The sequence below is a fragment of the Lolium perenne genome, chromosome 4 (assembly GCF_019359855.2).
Source record: "Lolium perenne isolate Kyuss_39 chromosome 4, Kyuss_2.0, whole genome shotgun sequence".
NCBI lineage: Eukaryota > Viridiplantae > Streptophyta > Magnoliopsida > Poales > Poaceae > Lolium > Lolium perenne.
Genome location: NC_067247.2, coordinates 168,606,704 through 168,627,470, shown reverse-complemented (window position 1 = coordinate 168,627,470; position 20,767 = coordinate 168,606,704). Strand labels below are relative to the sequence as shown.

Genomic DNA, 20,767 nt, shown 5'->3' with positions numbered 1-20,767 from the left:
GAATTTGGTAGATTCACGGTTCCCCATTGCTTGACCAGGCAAGAGGACTGCGGCAAAATCTTCGCCGCTGCTCGATGGAGGAGGGGGATCGCGATCTGCAAAAGGAGGTGCGGTGTTGGGGCTTATGATGTGTCGCCACTACCTGAGTCACTTTGTCGCCGTGACCATTACCATTGCCTAACAAGGTACCTTCCCAAATAACAACCCATGCTCTCCTTATAGTTGCTTGTTGTGTGCGACCTGTGTGCTTGGTACTATGCATGCATGCTTGCCTAGCTATCTGCCTATTTGATTACTTGTGTGGTGATGCAGTTCAACAATGGATTTCGATCCTGTGAATCAATGTAACGATTTTTTTTTCAATATCTAACTGCTTGTTCTACCTTTATTTCAGGTGATTTATCTATTGTATATCACTCTCTGTCTGATGCACATTTGAAATTTTCTGAAATTTATGGGAACCGAAGGAAAATATGGATGCAAGCAACATGCACTTTTATGCTTTTTTCTATGCCATATATAGTTGGTTACAGTTTTACGAAAGTAAAGTGAGCTAAATATATGTTCTTTCTAGCAAAATCTAACTGGCATTGCTGTTATCGCATTTATTTCAGGTGACTTTCCTATTGCACATCACAATTTCTGGTGACACATATGTGAAGTTTGTTGCAGATTTTTGAAGTGAAGGAAAATATGGACACAACCAACATGCCGGTTACTTCACTTTCTCTATTCCACCTTTTATAATTAGAAACTTTTTGTAGAGATCTATCCATCTATGCAAGGATCAGAATGAATGGTAGAAGGAGGTGTTGTCCGCATACAATCAAATAGAAGGGTCGAGAATTGTTTTATGGTCTTTTTATTTGCGGGGTTCCTTTCCTTGTGGATGCCTGTTCCATGATTTCTTTGCCTTTCGCCTTGCCCGCCGACGTGTTTATGTTGCCTCCGTGTTCTGTCTTTGCATGTTTGGCGCCTTGTTGGGATTGTCGTGTCGGTTCGCTGTGGCTGCTCCCGTTCGTCTGTTGTCCGGTTACGTTCTTGGTGAGTATGCTCTGTTTCAGCTATTTCTGCATCGCTTGGCAGCACTAGTGTTTAATCTTTCGTGCTTGTATTATTGGTTTGATTACCTGAAATCCTTCCCTCACCGTGGTTGCGCAGTGGTCAGGATTAAAATTTGTCGACAATTCTTTTCGTCTAGCAAATGCATCCTACTTACTAATGGTGGCCCAGACATCGTGTGTCCATAAGCTATGTTTGTAAGACCAGCCAATGGGACTGCACCTGCTGCCAATGAGTGTGTCGTTGTGCCCGATGAATTGGTATATAGCAGGTTAGCAAGAAACTATCCTAGATGCTCATGGTGGTTTAGATTAGCTTGGAAACCCAGCTTGATAATTAGCGTTTCTCTACGACCACTGTTAATTAGTGAATTAGTATGTCATTTGAATTAGCCCCAGCTTGATAATTTCTTAATTAATATATCCTGCGAGAAGAGCAAGACCACTGTTATTAGCAATGGAAGTGTTTCATCTTTGATTCCACATCATAGGATGTACCACCAGTTGTTTATTAAGATGAATCTCGAATGTGTATTGTTTTCGATATCACGAAATTTGCCAATGCAACTATCCTAGATGCTTTAGATTTCAGAGCATTTAGGTTGTTATGCCTGCATGAAAGTTTTCTCTTTATGTTGTGTGCATTTCAACTGTGGTAATTTGGAGTGTGCTTGTTTATTTAGCTCCATATGCTTGGCAAGTTATGAAAGAACTAAATATATTCTTCAAAATCAAGATCTGGGCATGCTTCTTTTGCTTGTATCAGCACACATTTGTTCTAATTATATTTTGTTGTGCTTTCTACTGCTTTTAGTTGGAAGATGCAGTTTAATTTCATAGAAAGTAAGCACGCTTAAGCATGTTAACCTCTTCTTTTTCTTAGATGCATCTTACATCACTACAAAAATGTGATATGGTGTCTGTGTTGCTTTGTTCTTTCATTCTCTGTCAATTTTGGTATATTGCAAAGCTACTAATTCTTTGGCGTAGCTCCTGAGATGAGACTTTTGTTCTTTAGTTTCTTAATATGTTTGGGAGCACCCAGCTCTGATGCCTCATTTATCTTTCACGTCATCCTATGTTATGGTGGTTAAATCTGTAGCTGATCAGTTTGACCAATGTAAAATGCTACATTGCAGGGGTGGAGCCAACCTGATGATAGAGCCTAAGTAAAAATAAATAAAGTCTGACTTACGTTTGCCCATGGAAATAGAGGATTAGTTCGTTTCCCTTCAAGAATCAATAGTTGCAATACCTTGAAGAATAATGAAGAAATTATGATGTGTACGGATTAGTGAAAGGTAATTCTCATAATCATAGGCCCTTTTAATTGTTCATCATATTCCTCTGATATATTCTCCATGTTTGTGAGATTATGTTTCCTAAGCAGTTGTATTTACTTCCATGTGGGTTAGCTACAAGTGTTTAGTATTGATGCACCTCTTTCTTTGTTGTCTGTTTTTTCTTAACTGTATCCTACTCATATTCTGGAAATATTTGGAGTAAACTTGCGGACAGAAAATGTTAGTTTATATTTAGGATGGTGCACTTCTCAAAATAAAATCAATATTCTTTACTTAGTGGTTGCGTTTCCAACATGTGGTCATGTGGACTCAATAGTGCAGAGTACTGTGATCGTAGGCTGATACACATAAAGTTTTTAGATGCAGCATTAGAGCCTATTCCGTTTACATTGGTTTCTATTTCTAGAGATCTGCATGATGTGGTGTTTCCTTATAATTCTGTTTTTCCATTGAAACATTTAGTTCTAATCAGAATTACAATATATCTATTTTAGGATCTAAGAGTCTTTTAATAGAGTAGTACTGATATATTTTTTAAAGTGTCTTTTACCCATGAATATTCTCCTTCAAACAAGTGAAAGTGCCAATGATCTGCGAGCAGTTCATTCTTTTATACATATCATTACGCATAGTTTTTCCAGATGGGCTCACTTGCCACTTGATATCAGAGTTTAAAGTGGAAAGCCTTTTTACCGCTATGTTGGATCTCAAGTAATACTAACATACAATAGACATGTTGTAGTTATGACCATCTACCTTTTATAAAATACATCTGCCCCTTTTTTTAATGGTAGATTTCTTTTTCTTAAAAATGGAAATACTGCTTAGGTCATCCTATTGACCCCCAACGTTTTCTTTGCTCTACATAGTTTGGTTTCTTCTCAAATTTATTTTGTACGGTCGCATTGTTCAGTTAAGGAATAACTCGAGCAACATGTACATGTTCAGGCAATGGAACCTGTGATGGCTTGCTGAGAGCAGGAGAAAAACATTTATAGAGCCCCTTACAGGTGGCTGTATGATTATACTTTTGCTTGGATACTATATGAAGAAACTTAAAAATGTATATTTAAATTTGGCGCACCATCTTTCTTCTCTTTTCTTATACTTAACAGTTCAGGAAATCATTTTTCCTTTTTATATGGTCATACTTTGTCCATGACAGCAGGTATGATTTGTGTCGCAGGCGTTGAGAAAATCCTCTTGACCCACTAAATATCCAAGGGTTCCTTATTTAAAGTCCATGGCTACTGATCTGGTGAAACTGATATTGGTAGCAAGTTGAACTGTACCTCATGGATGACAAGATATAGTTATGTCGCTTCAGGTTGTAGGATAAGGTCATTTGCCCATTTCACTTCCAAACTAAAAACGTTGAATACAATTTAATTGGTTCATTCCTGAGTATGTGCTTTCTTCCCATCTATTATTAGATTGTACGCCTTTTAATTTGAATCCTCTTTGATGTGTGCATACATGAAATATTTTCAATCGCTTCGTACTTCAGAAAGCAGATCCCCTCTTGATGTATTGCCGTGGGACTAATCAAGGACCTGATCGAGGGTGGCATTAAGGTGTGTGAGCAATTAATTATAAGGTGTTAGCTTGGAATGGCAAATGTAGTTTTCGATTCCTAAATGTACATTTCGATTCCTAAATGTAGATTTCCAACATTCATGAATGTTGATTTCCGTTCATTTCCGTTGTCTTCAAGAGCCTTGAATTCCAGCAAGTTCATTTCCAACAACAAATGTTGATTTCAATATCTAAATATGATAAGAAACTGAATATATACTACATTTCCGTTCTGTATTATGTGACTATTTGCGCCAGTGTTGTACATATTAGCAGCTACAATCAAGACATAATTGAACACATGTTATCTGATTCTTTATGAATATGCTGATTTTGAAATAGGATTTTATCATCGATTTGTACAAATGCTAAGAGACCGAAGTTTGTTAATTCTGGAGCTTTTGTAATTCTCAAATTTTTTTGTTTTAGTATTTTTTTATTACCGTTATATAAAATATACATTGGCAAGAGCTCTACGGGGTCGTGCGCCAAGGCGCACATCTAAATCTAGTAGGATTAAGCTAGCTAGGCGCGTGGGCTGGCTAAACGGGTACTTCAGGTTAAGCGGGTAGTTCGGGTCCCGACTGGTACACCAAAATCTCCCGTATTAATTTCGGGTTTCTGAAGTTAGCACCTATTTTAGCACCCGATTTTTCGGGTATTTCAGGTCCGAGTAACTCGGGTTTCGGGTTTTATGCCCACTGTGACGTGGTGGGGCAATATGCCACCGCTTGTGTTGGATGATACGCTTTCCGGTTAGACAAATTTAAAGTGAAATCGGTACTAGGTTCGAAATTGTGAAACTGGACTTATAATTTTTTACTTCTAAGGTTGTGTGGATTTTTTGAGATTCAATTCAGACCGAATTAATGTGCTATGTATTCGTTAGAAAGCCCACCCAACTATTGGGTGTTAACCTTTCCAAAATCTCCAATGAACACAACAACGATGACTATTGACGGCTACTCCAATATCAATCGGCGACACAATCAAATGTCCCCGATCGCACACCCTCAACCACAATAGATCATTTGATGCATGGTTTACGTAATGTAGGGAGGAGGAAGGGGACAATTACGAGAGGATCGCCTACTTGAGGGACTCCCTTCTCTCTGTTTGCCGCACCACCTCCGAGGTCTACTGCCCGCTGGCATCGACGCGTGCAAGAACAAGGTCGAAGCGGAGCTCATGTGGGAGTCGTCGCAACCGCGAGGGTCAGAGACACCTCAGACTAGCGCAGGAAGCGGATCCAAGATATGCACTAGGTTTTTCAGCCCCCCCTTGCCTAACCCTAGCCGACACCCTTCCCATCTCCTTCCTCGCTACATGGAGGATGGTACTGGGTAAATCCCACGCAACGGACGACGGTGGCGGGCCCTTCTCCACGGGTGGTGGCCCCTTTCATCTAGCGCCGGCTGGTGGGCAGCGGGATTTTGGCGGTGCGGTGTTGTTGATCTCTTGTAACGGCTCCGGGTAGTACTGATAACGCGTGAAGCACACGTCCGTTGGGAACCCCAAGAGGAAGGTGTGATGCGTATAGTGATACGTCCAACACGTATCTACTTTCCCGAACACTTTTGCTATTGTTTTGCCTCTAATTTATGTATTTTGGATACAACTAACACGGACTAACGCTGTTTTCAGCAGAATTGCCCTGGTGTCTCGTTTTTGTGCAGAAATTCAACTTTCAGGAAAATCCCCGGAATTTATGTCGAAGGGCTTATTTTTCCAGAAGATTCACGGAGCCAGAAGGGCAGGCCTGGGGGAGGCCCAGGCCCCCCACACACTAGGCCGGCGCGGCCTGGAGGAGGGCGCGCCGCCCTACTGTGTGGCCGCCTCAGCCAGCCTCTGACGCCCCCCTCTGGACTATTTAAGGGTTTCGATCTAAAAACGCGAGACGGGAAGTCGAAGTCGCGAGAAACCATCCAGAACGCCGCCGCCGTCGCGAAACTCCGTCTCGGGACCAGAAACTCCGTTCTGGCACTCCGCCAGGACGGGGAATTGGAGGAGATCATCGCCATCATCACCACCGACGCCTCTCCATCGACCAGCAATGTTTCCCCCATCCATGTGTGAGTAATTCCCCCGCTGTAGGCTGAAGGGGATGGTAGGGATTGGATGAGATTGGTCATGTAATAGCATAAAGATTGTTAGGGCATAGTGACTAGTGTCCGTAATTGGTACTTTGATGATATTGTTGCAACTTGTTATGATTAATGCTTGTCACTAGGGCCCGAGTGCCATGATCTCATATCTGAACATGTTATTGTTTCATGATGATATGCATTGTTTTATGATCTTACCTGCAAGTTGTATACACATGTCGCTGTCCGGAACCCGAGGCCCCAAAGTGATAGAAATTGGGACAACCGGAGGGGAAGGCGGTGATGTGAGGATCACATGTGTTCACGGAGTGTTAATGCTTTGCTCCGGTGCTCTATTAAAAGGAGTACCTTAATTTCCAGTAGATTCCCTAGAGGCCCGGCTGCCACCGGCTGGTAGGACAAAAGATATTGTGCAAGTTTCTCATTGCGAGCACGTACGACTAAATATGGAACACATGCCTATGGATTGCTTAGTACTTGGATACCGTTTTATTACTATCTGCAAATGCCCTGCTTTGATTGTTGCATGAGTTTCTCTCATCCATGCAACGCCCGTCATCCATCCCTGTGCCTACAGTATTTTAATTCTGCTGTTTACTACAATCACTACTGCTGTCTTTGTTACACTGCTGCTGTTATTTTACTACTGCTACTGCTATAAACTGTTACTACTGATAAACTCTTGCGAGCAAGTCTGTTTCCAGGTGCAGCTGAATTGACAACTCCGCTGTTAAGGCTTTCAAGTATTCTTTGTCTCCCCTTGTGTCGAATCAATAAATTGGGTTTTACTTCCCGCGAAGACTGTTGCGATCCCCTATACTTGTGGGTCATCAAGACTATTTTCTGGCGTCGTTGCCGGGGAGCATAGCTTTATTTGGAAGTTCACTTGGATTGATATTGTTCGCTGCAAATTCTCCATCATGGGTAAATCTCGCGATCCTAAAGTCGCCATATTACCATCCATTACAAGAAAAGGTACAACTCTGAGTACCTCTGCTGCTCTCGATCCACCATCTGTGATAAGTCAACTTGTTTCACCACCACAAGCTTCACTTGCTGGTACTTCTGCTAAATCTGAAAACTCTTATAATTTTGATGATGCTTCTGCTGTGCTTGATGATAGTGGTTCATTGGGATCTTTTCTAGATGCTACAATTGCTAGGTCTAGACAAATTGAAAATACTGAAACTCCTAATGAAAATGCTGCTACACCTGTTAATTCACTTGAGTCTGTTGAATACTCTAGTGATGATCCTGATGAGGATTATGTGGAACTTGATGATGATTTTATTGATAAATGCAATGCTACTACTGATGCAAGAAAAAATAAAAAGTTGCTTGCACAACATACTGTTAGATATAAGCTGTCTCCTGATCCTAAATTTGCCACATCTCCTATAAACATTAAGGATAAAGATTATGATTTTTCTCTTGATCTATCTCATATAGCTATTGTTGAGAAAACACCCTTTTGTGGTACTGAAAAAGAAAGTGTTGTAGAACACATGAATGAACTTTCTACTTTGAGTAGCTTGTTTTCTGATGATGTCAAGATGCGTACTTATTTTGTTGCTAAATTTTTTTCCTTTCTCATTAAAGGATGATGCTAAAACTTGGTATAATAGTTTGCCTCCTGGTTCTATTGATAGTCCAAGTGGTTTGCTTGATGTTTTCTTTCAGAAATACTTTCCTGCTAGTGCTCAACATATTGCTTTGCAGAAAATTTATAGCTTTGACCAGGAAGATGGAGAGAAATTGCCTGAAGCATGGGCAAGATTTTGTTCTCTTATCAGAGCTCGACCTGGACATGATCTGGAAAAGCATGATTTACTTGATATATTTTATAGTGGACTAACCGTTGAGTCTAGAGCATATTTGGATAGTTGTGCTGGTTGTGTTTTCAGGAAAAGAACTCCAGATGAAGCTGAAGAATTATTGGCTAAAATAGGCCGGAATCATGATGATTGGACTACACCTGAACCAGCTCCGCTGCCAATATTGAAGAAGAGGGGTTTGATTAAATTAAATGATGAAGATATGAGGGAAGCCAAGAAATCTCTTGAGGAGAAAGGTATTAAATCTGAAGATGTGAAGAACTTACCTCCCATAGAAGATTTATGTAAGATAATTCCCCCTTCATCCATGATTGAGGTAAACTCTCTTCAACGCTTTATTAGGGAAGATATTCCGTATTTGAAACCTCCTGCTCAATGCTTAGATGAGTTTGATAATTATATTGTTAAGCAAGAAAATTTTAATATGAGAGTAGAGAATCATTTAATGGAAAATTCTCAAGCTATTAGCAATTTGCATGATATTGTGGAGAGAACCTCCAATGATGTTAAGATGCTTGTTAAACCTTTTCATATGGTTCAAACTCAAATTGATCAACTCACTAAAGTGCAAAATGACTTGTTAAAAATAGTTCTAAAGAGAAACATGCTTATGAAGTAACAACTAGAGGCGGTGTTTCTACTCAGGATCCTCTATATCCTGAGGGGCATCCCAAGAGAGTTGAACAAGATTCTCAACGAATTGAACCTAGTGCTCCTTCTAAGAAAAAGAAGAAGAAGCATAAAACTGTTGTAGAATCCTCTGAACCTGTTAATGATCCTAATAGTATTTCTATTTCTGATGCTAAAACTGAAAGTGGTAATGAACATGATAAAGATAATGATAAGAATGATGCTTCTGATAAAGAAGAGGTTGAAGATGAACCTGAAAAGCATGCTAAAAATAAAAAGTGTACTAGAGAAGATTTTATTGCTAAGAAACATGGTAATGAAAGGGAACCTTGGGTTCAAAAGCAAATGCCTTTTCCTGCTAAGAAACTAAAATCAAAGGAAGAAGAACACTATAATAAATTTTGCGATTGGATGAAACCTTTATTCTTGCAAAACCCTTTGACTGATGCTATTAAATTGCCTCCTTATTCAAAGTATATGAAAGATATTGTCTCTAACAAAAGGAAAATTCCTAATGAGGAGATTTCCACTATGCTTGCTAATTGCTCTTTCAATGGCAAAGTTCCAAAGAAGTTGGGCGACCCAGGTATACCGACTATTCCTTGTTCTATTAAGAATAATTATGTTAGAACTGCTCTATGTGATTTGGGAGCAGGTGTTAGTGTTATGCCCTTTTCTCTTTATAAGAGACTTTATTTAGATAAGTTGATACCGACTGATATATCTTTGCAAATGGCTGATAAATCTACTGCTATTCCTGTTGGTATATGTGAGGATGTTCCTGTTCAAGTTACTAATAACTGCTTGATATTAACTGATTTTGTTGTGTTAGAAATGCCTGAAGATGATAATATGTCTATTATTCTTGGGAGACCTTTTCTTAACACCGCAGGGGCTGTTATTGATTGCAATAAAGGAAAGGTTACTTTCAATGTTGATGACAAGGAGCATACCGTTCATTTTCCCAAGAGGATTGATAAAGTATGTGGAGTTAATACCATTTCTAATGTGAGAACTATCAAAGTTGGAACTATTGATTATCCTATATATGAGCCTAAAGAAGGATATCAAAATATTATGATTGGATTCATATCAATACAATTCAAAGTAACATGATTGATTTGAGGTTTATTTCTTCTTATGCTATGTAAAATTTATTTGGTGGCAAGACTTGATCAACCTTGTTAACAAATACATTTTATATGCATAGAGGAGCTAAACAACATTTCTTTCTTCCTCCACTTGTTCTACTTGCTGTAGTACTTTTTGTTTTGCAAAGTTCTTTAGCTAATTAGAGATTTTAAAATCTTTTTCCGCCCAGTAATAATAAATTTAATACCCAGAAATGTGCATTTTTCAAAGTTTTCAAAAATTCACAAAAATTATACCGTTGGTCTTATTTTTCGAAGAGGCACCTGTGAGCACCTGGGGATGACCAGTGGGGCACCCCAGGGTGGCACCCCACCAGCCGGCGCGGCCAGCAAGGGGGGCGCGCCACCCTGTTGTGTGGGCCCCGGCCTCCTTGCCCCACCACTTCATCTCTTTATCCCATCTCATTCTCTCTCCTGAAAAAACTCGCACTAGCTTTCTCTCACTTGCGTTTCTGCTCAAGAGCTCAAGATTTCTCGATCTCTTTGCTCAGCCCAGATTTCTGTCTGAAATTTGGCACATTTGCTCTTCGGTATGTGACTCCTCCGATTATCCAAGTAGAATTTTGTTTGGTTGAGTATATCTTGAATATTTTGCTGCTGTAGGTAACATGTTTAGTGAGCTTGCATGCTTGTTCTAAGTTGTAAAAATTAGTTTTGATGCATGTTTAGTACTCTAGCAAGTTCCTATAGTAGTTTCCCTCAATTATATGTGACCAAATCAAATTTTATATTGTTTGTTGAAAAATTTCAGAAAATGGAGTGGAATAGTCATCAACTAAACAAACAAGAATTGGAGGTGCAACAAGTTATGAGAGTTTGTCGCGAAGAGGGAGTATACCCCTCCTACTACCCGTGCACAGATTTTATGAGGAGTGCGGGAATCTTGCGATATGTTCAAAATCTGATTTCCAATGCAGGGTTGGATGGTTTTGTTGTTGGTGAACCATACCAATATGCAAAACTGACCATGTCTGTAGTGCAAGATTTTGAATTCAATTGGTCTCAATCTAACCCCATGGTTCGATACAAAATTTATAATAAAACTGTCAACTTGCCTTTTGGTGATTTTTGTGCAGCAATTAGAGTGCCACAATGGGGATCATGCGAGAAGATAAGGGGACTACCGCAAGAGCTCTTGAGTCTCTACAAGATGATTTGTCAAGGAAGAAGCTTCTCAGAGGATGGTGGTAAAATCAGTAGTATTCAACTCCCAGCTATTCGTTACTTTGCTTATTTCATCACCAAGTGCGTTCTTGCTAGAAAGAACAAGTAAGTTATCTATCCAGGATTTGGCTTTCCTAGCTGATGCATTACAAGGTGATAGGACTTATAATTTGGGTGCTTTGATAGCCTATAGACTTGCTACTAACCGTGAGAAGGGAGGAATTTGTGGAGGTCTCATCACCTCTCGTTTATTAGCTATGCATGGTGTAGAACCTCACCATCTTGATATTCCGCTCTCCATAGAGAAACTTGACATAGTTTCCATGATTAAACATGAATTTGTTTCTGATTCGTCTAATTTGAGTAACCTGTCTTACAAGATAACATTTTACAAGAAAACTTGGAGGACAACTAAGAAAACTGGGAGACTAGTAGGATTACCTGCACCTGTTCTGTTTAAAATTGATTCCAGGAAGGATTGGTCAGTCACGGAAGGTGAACTGAATGCATACATAGAGGGGGATGGCCATCATGCAAGGGACGACACGGAGGAGGCCGAGGAACACCTCGACTCATCATCCGATGCAGCAAGTTCTTCGCATCAACATTTTGGGCATGAGGAGCCTTCACCCTTTTCTTCTGCACCGGGACCTTATTATGACTACGCCATGTATGATCCACCGGCGTGGAACCCCGACCCTCGCTGGGGTTGATCTCCACTTAGGCCAAAATCCTAAGCTTGGGGGGAGGTATACCGGAATCACTCATTCTCTGCATATTATAGTTGCTGGATACTTGTATATACTTGTTTAGTTTCTTAAAGTGGTTTTCTAATAAGAGGGAGATGATATTTGGGGAAGTGCTGCCTGAAAACAGATTCGGGACTGATACCAAAAAAATTCTCAAAACCAGCCAGAACGTTATTTTGCGAAGCCAATTTTTGTGCATGTTTCCCAGGTTGTTATCTAACTTTCATTAGTTGAACACTTTTCGAGCTGAGCAGCGGAAGAATTTCTTAAAAATCGATTACTGTACTGCTGTCAAGTTTGACGAATTCCTGCTGCTTTGTGTTTATGTGACTCTTCTAGCTTTCATTTTCTTGTTTTTGTTTTGTTTCTTTCCTAAAACACAAAAAGACCAAAAATATTTCTGTTTTTTCTCTTCACCATTTGCTTATTTTGGTTTCTTGCTTTTATTTTTCTTTATTTGCTATCGTTGGTTTGCTATAAGAATATCCAAAAAGATTTTGCTTTGCTTGCTTGTTTTCTTTTGTTCTTGTTTCCAATTCGAAAACACAAAAATATTTGCTGTTCTTCTTTAGTTTTGTAAAGTTCATTTTGGAGTTCAATGGTCTTCGGGCTGGAGCGTGGTTTTCATTTCATATTATTCAAGCTACACAAGTGAAAGGCAAAATTGACGATCTACGACAATTCGACTATGGTGAGAGGCTATTATGAACTCTATTTGTTTTCATTTTTGTACATATACTCATCCATGTGAGCATGCTTAGTTGGTTCATGTGAGGTATATGTCATTTAAGAAAGTCTAGTAGTTCATGATCTCTCATGTTTAGCTCCAATTTATTAATATGAGTAGCATGTCATGGATGTTTGCTTGCATTGTTTTATTCATAAGTATGTATGACATTGTGGTATACTCCTCTGAATAATTCATTTGTATCGACTTGGCACATGCTCACGCATGCATATGACTGAACAAAAGTCAATTAAGCCTCTATGATTTACATTGCTTCAGAGTTCTTGTATCACTTTTATGCCTCCGTTAATTTATTTTGCCGCAAGCATGATTATGACAGTTACTGCTCTCTTGATTTGTCGCTCCCTAGTCTATTGCTAGCCTTCACTTGTACTGAGCGGGAACGCCGCTCGTGCTTCCAAACACCTGAAAACCAAGTTGTTCCAAAGTGTCCACCATAAATACCTATGCATGACATTTCAAACCATTCCTTTTGTTTTTGTTTCCAATTCGAAAACACCAAAAATATTTGCTGTTCTTCTTTGGCTTTGTAAAGTTCACTATGAGTTCAATGGTCTTCGGTGGCTGGAGCGTGGTTTTCATTTCATATTATCCAAACTACACAGGTGAAAGGCAATAATGACGATCTACGACAATTCGATTGTGGTGAGAGGCTGGTATGAACTCTATTTGTTTTCATTTTTGTACATATACTCATCCATGTGAGCATGCTTAGTTGGTTCATGTGAGGTATATGTCATTTAAGAAAGTCTAGTAGTTCATGATCTCTCATGTTTAGCTCCAGTTTATTAATATGAGTAGCATGTCATAGATGTTTGCTTGCATTGTTTTATTCATAAATAGGTATGACATTGTGGTATCCTCCTCTGAATAATTCTTTCGAATCGACTTGGCACATGCTCACGCATGCATATGACTGAACAAAAGTCAATTAAGCCTTGATGATTTACTTTCCCTCAGAGTTCTTGTATCACTTTTATGCCTCCGTTAATTTATTTTGCCGCAAGCATGATTATGACAGTGACTGCTCTCTTGATTGTCGCTCCCCAGTCAATTGCTAGCCTTCACTTGTACTGAGCGGGAACGCTGCTCGTGCTTCCAAACCCCTGAAAACCAAGTTATTTCAAAGTGTCCACTATAAATACCTATGCATGGCATTTCAAACCATTCCAAGTAAATTCTCATGCGCTACCTTTAAACCTTCAAAATGCTTCTCAATTTGTGTTTGTTTTATAGCTCATGAGGAAGTATGTGGTGTTTATCTTTCAACCTTGTCATTTACTTTTGACAGACTTTCATAATAAGAGCTGGCAACGGGTGCCCGGCCCCAATTAATCAAACTAAATTCTCTTCACATGTTTTGCCCTGATTCATCAGTAAGCAACTTAATTTTTCAAATAGACACTCCTCCATGGTATGAGATTGATGGAAGGCACCCGAGGATTCGGTTAGCCATGGCTTGTGTAAGCAAAGGTTGGGGGGAGTGTCACCCATAATAAAACTAAAATACGTGTGTAAACAAAAGAGAAGAGGGATGATCTACCTTGCTGGTAGAAATAACGTCCTTCATGGGAGCCGCTCTTGAAAGTCTGGTTGGCGAGGTAGTTGGTGTACCCATTACCATTCGTTGACAACAACAAACACCTCTCAAAATAATTTTACTCCTGTTTTTAAAAATGAAAAGCTCTAGCGCATGTTAATCCCTGCTTCCCTCTGCGAAGGGTCAATCTTTTACTTTTATGTTGAGTCACCATCCTTTCTTTGAGCACTTTCTTGAGAGCACAACTGTCATTCTTAGTATAATATGCTTGTCCCAAAATGTGATTAACTGTGGTATAACCTTGATGCTTTTATCTTTGACAATCTCTACTTCTAGTCTTTCCATGAACTTCAGAGGTGCCCGAGCATTTATGTTTTGCTGTACAAATACAGGCAAGTGAGATACCACTTTATCATATCCTTTTATGAACATTGCAATCCTGCTGATAGACATGATTCATGATGCTTATTATTAATTTGTTGGTACCTTTCCATGATTGACATAGCTATTAGATGATCTTATTTGCATGTATCTTATTATGAGTTTCCTAAGTACTTGTCCATATCATGAGAATATTTACATCATATGAACAAATGTGTTCGTGAAAGTTCTTTTATCGCACTCAGTTGTTAACTGAATTGCTTGAGGACAAGCAATAAGCTAAGCTTGGGGGGAGTTGATACGTCCAAAACGTATCTACTTTCCCAAACACTTTTGCTATTGTTTTGCCTCTAATTTGTGTATTTTGGATACAACTAACACGGACTAACGCTGTTATCAGCAGAATTGCCCTGGTGTCTCATTTTTTGCAGAAATTCAACTTTCAGGAAAATCCCCGGAATTTATGTCGAAGGGCTTATTTTTCCAGAAGATTCATGGAGCCAGAAGGGCAGGCCTGGGGGAGGCCCACGGCCCCCACACACACTAGGCCGACGCGGCCTGGAGGGGGGCGCACCGCCCTACTGTGTGGCCGCCTCGGCCAGCCTCTGACGCCCCCCTCTGGACTATTTAAGGGTTTCGATCTAAAAACGCGAGACGGGAAGTTGAAGTCGCGAGAAACCATCCAGAACGCCGCCACCGTCGCGAAACTCCGTCTCGGGACCAGAAACTCCGTTCTGGCACTCCGCCGGGACGGGGAATTGGAGGAGATCATCGCCATCATCACCACCGACGCCTCTCCATCGACCAGAAATGTTTCCCCCATCCATGTGTGAGTAACTCCCCCGTTGTAGGCTGAAGGGGATGGTAGGGATTGGATGAGATTGGTCATGTAATAGCATAAGATTGTTAGGGCATAGTGACTAGTGTCCGTAATTGGTACTTTGATGATATTGTTGCAACTTGTTATGCTTAATGCTTGTCACTAGGGACCGAGTGCCATGATCTCAGATCTGAACATGTTATTGTTTCATGATGATATGCATTGTTTTATGATCTTACCTGCAAGTTGTATACACATGTCGCTGTGCGGAACCCGAGGCCCCAAAGTGACAGAAATTGGGACAACCGGAGGGGAAGGCGGTGATGTGAGGATCACATGTGTTCACGGAGTGTTAATGCTTTGCTCCGGTGCTCTATTAAAAGGAGTACCTTAATTTCTAGTAGATTCCCTAGAGGCCCGGCTGCCACCGGCTGGTCGGACAAAAGATGTTGTGCAAGTTTCTCATTGCGAGCACGTACGACTAAATATGGAACACATGCCTATGGATTGCTTAGTACTTGGATACCGTTTTATTACTATCTGCAAATGCCCTGCTTTGATTGTTACATGAGTTTCTCTCATCCATGCAACACCCGTCATCCATCCCTGTGCCTACAGTATTTTAATCCTGCTGTTTACTACAATCACTACTGCTGTCTTTGTTACACTGCTGCTGTTATTTCACTACTTCTACTGCTATAAACTGTTACTACTGATAATATAGTAGCAAGTTTTCCCTCAGTAAGAAACCAAGGTTATCGAACCAGTAGGAGTCAAGGGCCACGTGAAGGTTGTTGGTGGAGGAGTGTAGTGCGGCGCAACACCAGGGATTCCGGCGCCAACATGGAACCTGCACAACACAATCAAAATACCTTGCCCCAACTTAACAGTGAGGTTGTCAATCTCACCGGCTTGCTGTAAACAAAGGATTAAATGTATGGTGTGGAAAATGATGTTTGTTTGCAATGAGCAGCAGAGAACAATGATTGCAGTAGATTGTATTCAGATGTAAAAAAATGGACCGGGGTCCACAGTTCACTAGTGGTGTCTCTCCAATAAGAAATAGCATGTTGGGTGAACAAATTACAGTTGGACAATTGACAAATAGAGAGGGCATAACAATGCACATACATATCATGATGACTAATATGAGATTTACTTAGGGCATTACGACAAAGTACATAGACCGATATCCAGCATGCATCTATGCCTAAAAAGTCCACCTTCAGGTTAGCATCCGCACCCCTTCTAGTATTAAGTTGCAAACAACAGACAATTGCATTAAGTATGGTGCGTAATGTAATCAACACAAATATCCTTAGACAAAGCATCGATGTTTTATCCCTAGTGGCAACAGCACATCCACAACCTTAGAACTTTCTGTCACTGTCCCAGATTCAATGGAGGCATGAACCCACTATCGAGCATAAATACTCCCTCTTGGAGTCACAAGTATCAAGTTGGCCAGAGCCTCTACTAGCAACGGAGAGCATGCAAGATCATAAACAACACATATATGATAGATTGATAATCAGCTTGACATAGTATTCCATATTCATCGGATCCCAACAAACACAACATGTAGCATTACAAATAGATGATCTTGATCATGATAGGCAGCTCACAAGATCTAAAAATGACAGCACATGAGGAGAAGACAACCATCTAGTTACTGCTATGGACCCATAGTCCAAGGATAAACTACTCACACATCAGTCCGGAGGCGATCATGGTGATGTAGAGTCCTCCGGGAGATGATTCCCCTCTCCGGCAGGGTGCCGGAGGCGATCTCCTGAATCCCCGGAGATGGGATTGGCGGCGGCGGCGTCTCTGGAACTTTTTCCGTATCGTGGCTCTCGGTAATAGGGTTTTCGCGATGGAGAGTTTAAGTAGGGGGAAGGGCAGAGTCGGAAGGCGCACGAGGGGCCCACACCATAGGTCGGCGCGGGCCCCATCCAGGCTGCGCCGCCCTATGGTCTGGCCACCTCGTGGCCCCACTTCGTATGCTCTTCGGTCTTCTGGAAGCTCCGTGGAAAAATAAGACCCTGGGCGTTGATTTCGTCCAATTCTGAGAATATTTTCTTTGTAGGATTTCTGAAACCAAAAACAGCAGAAAACAGGAACTGGCGCTTCGGCATCTTGTCAATAGGTTAGTGCCGTAAAATGCATAATAATGACATAAAGTGTGTATAAAACATGTGAGTATTGTCATAAAAGTAGCATGGAACATAAGAAATTATAGATACGTTTGAGACGTATCAAGCATCCCCAAGCTTAGTTCCTACTCGCCCTCGAGTAGGTAAACGATAACAAGGATAATTTCTGAAGTGACATGCTATCATAATCTTGATCAATACTATTGTAAAGTATATGAGATGAATGCAGTGATTCAAAGCAATGGTAAAGACAATGATTAAACAACTGAATCATATAACAAAGACTTTTCATGAATAGTACTTTCAAGATAAGCATCAATAAGACTTGCATAGGAGTTAACTCATAAAGCAATAAATTGTTAGTAGAAAGTTTTGAAGCAACACAAAGGAAGATATAAGTTTCAGCAGTTGCTTTCAACTTCAACATGTATATCTCATGGATAATTGTCAACACAAAGTAATATGATGAATGCAAATAAGCAAGTATGTAGGAATCAATGCACACAGTTGATACAAGTGTTTGCTTCTAGGATAGAAAGAAGTAGGTAAACTGACTCAACATAAAGTAAAAGAATGGCCCTTCGCAGAGGGAAGCATGGATTACTATTTTTGTGCTAGAGCTTTTCATTTTGAAAACATAGAAACAATTTTGTCAACGGTAGTAATAATTCATATGTGTTATGCATAAGACATCTTATAAGTTGCAAGCCTCATGCATAGAATACCAATAGTGCTCGCACCTTGTCCTAATTAGCTTGGATTTACATGGATTATCATTGCATAACATATGTTTCAACCAAGTGTCACAAAGGGGTACCTCTATGCCGCCTGTACAAAGGTCCAAGGAGATAGATCGCATTTGATTTCTCGTTTTTGATAGATCTCAACTAAGGACATCCATACCGGGACAACATAGAAAACAGATAATGGACTCCTCTTTAATGCATAAGCATTCAACAACAGATAATATTCTCATAAGATGTTGAGGATTAATTGTCCAAACTGAAACTTCCACCATGATACATGGCTTTAGTTAGCGGCCCAATGTTCTTCTCTAACAATATGCATACTCAAACCATTTGATCATGATAAATCACCCTTACTTCAGACAAGACGAACATGCATAGCAACTCACATGATATTCAACAAAGGTGTAATAGTTGATGGCGTCCCCAGAAACATGGTTACCGCTCAACAAGCAACTTATAAGAAATAAGATACATAAGCTACATATTCTTTACCACAATAGTTTTTAAGCTATTTTCCCATGAGCTATATATTGCAAAGACAAGGAATGAAATTTTAAAGGTAGCACTCAAGTAATTTACTTTGGAATGGCAGAGAAATACCATGTAGTAGGTAGGTATGGTGGACACAAATGGCATAGTTTTTGGCTCAAGGATTTGGATGCACGAGAAGTATTCCCTCTCAATACAAGGCTTAGGCTAGCAAGGTTGTTTGAAGCAAACACAAGTATGAACCGGTACAGCAAAACTTACATAAGAACATATTGCAAGCATTATAAGACTCTACACTGTCTTCCTTGTTGTTCAAACACCTCAATAGAAAATATCTAGACTTTAGAGAGACCAATTATGCAAACCAAATGTCAACAAGCTCTACAGTGGTTCTCCACTAATAGGTGCAAAGTACATGATGCAAGAGCTTAAACATGATCTATTTGAGCAAAACAATTGCCAAGTATCAAATTATTCAAGACAATATACCAATTACCACATGAAGCATTTTCTGTTTCGAACCAAATAACAATGAACGAAGCAGTTTCAACCTTCACCATGAACATTAAAAGTAAAGCTAAGAACACCAGTGTTCATATGCAACAGCGGATCGTGTCTCTCTCCCACACAAAGAATGCTAGGATCCGATTTTATTCAAACACAAATGAAAACAAAAACATACAGACGCTCCAAGTAAAGCACATAAGATGTGACAGAATAAAAATATAGTTTTACTAGAGGTGACCTGATAAGTTGTCGATGAAGAAGGGGGTGGCTTGGGCATCCCCAAGCTTAGATGCTTGAGTCTTCTTGAAATATGCAGGGATGAACCACGGGGGCATCCCCAAGCTTAGACTTTTCACTCTTCTTGATCCTATTGTATCATCCTCCTCTCTTGATCCTTGAAAACTTCCTCCACACCAAACTCAAAACAAACTCATTAGAGGGTTAGTGCATAATCAAAAATTCACATATTCAGAGGTGACATAATTATTCTTAACACTTCTGGACATTGCACAAAGCTACTGAAAGTTAATGGAACAAAGAAATCCATCCAACATAGCAAAATAGGCAATGCGAAATAAAAGGCAGAATCTGTCAAAACAGAACAGTCCGTAAAGATGATTTTTTTAGGGGCACTTAACTTGCTCAGATGAAAAATCTCAAATTGAATGAAAGTTGCGTACATATCTGAGGATCACGCATGTAAATTGGCAGATTTTTCTGAGTTACCTACAGATGGGGCTACTCAATTTCGTGACAGGAAGAAATCTGTTTCTGCGCAGTAATCCAATTCTAGTATCAACCTTACTATCAAAGACTTTACTTGGCACAACAATGCAATAAAATAAAGATAAGGAGAGGTTGATACAGTAGTAACAACTTCCAAGACTAAAATATAAAACAAAAGTGCAGAAGTAAAATAATGGGTTGTCTCCCATAAGCGCTTTTCTTTAACGCCTTTCAGCTAGGCGCAGAAAGTGTGAATCAAGTGTTATCAAGAGATGAAGCATCAACATCATAATTTGTTCTAATAATAGAATCAAAAGGTAACTTCATTCTCTTTCTAGGGAAGTGTTCCATAACTTTCTTGAGAGGAAATTGATATTTAATATTCCCTTCCTTCATATCAATAATAGCACCAACAGTTCGAAGAAAAGGTCTTCCCAACCTAATGGGACAAGATGCATTGCATTCAATATCCAAGACAACAAAATCAACGGGGACAAGGTTATTGTTAACCGTAATGCGAACATTATCAACCCTCCCCAAAGGTTTCTTTATAGAATTATCAGCGAGATTATCATCCAAATAACAATTTTTCAATGGTGGCAAGTCAAGCATATTATAGATTTTCTTAGGCATAACAAAAATACTTGCACCAAGATCACATAAAGCATTACAATCAAAATCATTGACCTTCATCTTAATGATGGGCTCCTAACCATCTTCTAACTTCCTAGGAACAGAATTTTCAAGTTTTAATTTATCTTCTCTAGCTTTAATGAGAGCATTTGTAATATGTTTTGTAAAGGCCAAATTTATAGCACTAGCATTGGGACTTCTAGCAAGTTTTTGTATGAACTTAATAACTTCAGAGATATGGAAATCATCAAAATCTAAACCATTATGATCTACAGATATGGGATCATTGTCCCCAATATTTTGAAAAATTTCAGCAGTTTTATCACAAGTAGTTTCAGCAGTTTTAGCAGTTTCAGGTAGTTTTGCACGCTTTGCAGTAGGAGGTTTAGCAACATGTGAAGCATCAACATTACTAGTTGTGGTAATAGTCCAAACTTTAGCTAC

General features: G+C 39.7%; 1 protein-coding gene and 1 long non-coding RNA gene across 7 annotated transcripts in view; one reads left to right on the top strand and one right to left on the bottom strand.

The window, feature by feature from the left end:
• LOC127294759 (alpha-L-arabinofuranosidase 1-like) overlaps positions 1-20,767 on the bottom strand; it is a 163,730-nt gene that overhangs the window by 10,608 nt on the left and 132,355 nt on the right. The window lies entirely within an intron of this gene.
• LOC127294762 (uncharacterized) lies at positions 145-4,164 on the top strand. 6 transcript variants are annotated; one of them, XR_011743033.1, is made up of 6 exons: positions 145-185; positions 615-714; positions 1,169-1,333; positions 2,201-2,362; positions 3,552-3,769; positions 3,873-4,164. It is a non-coding gene; the product is annotated as an uncharacterized lncRNA (long non-coding RNA). The 6 variants fall into 6 exon arrangements; XR_011743032.1 differs by having other exon boundaries at positions 3,552-3,939; positions 4,029-4,164; XR_011743030.1 differs by adding an exon at positions 3,314-3,375 and having other exon boundaries at positions 3,552-4,164.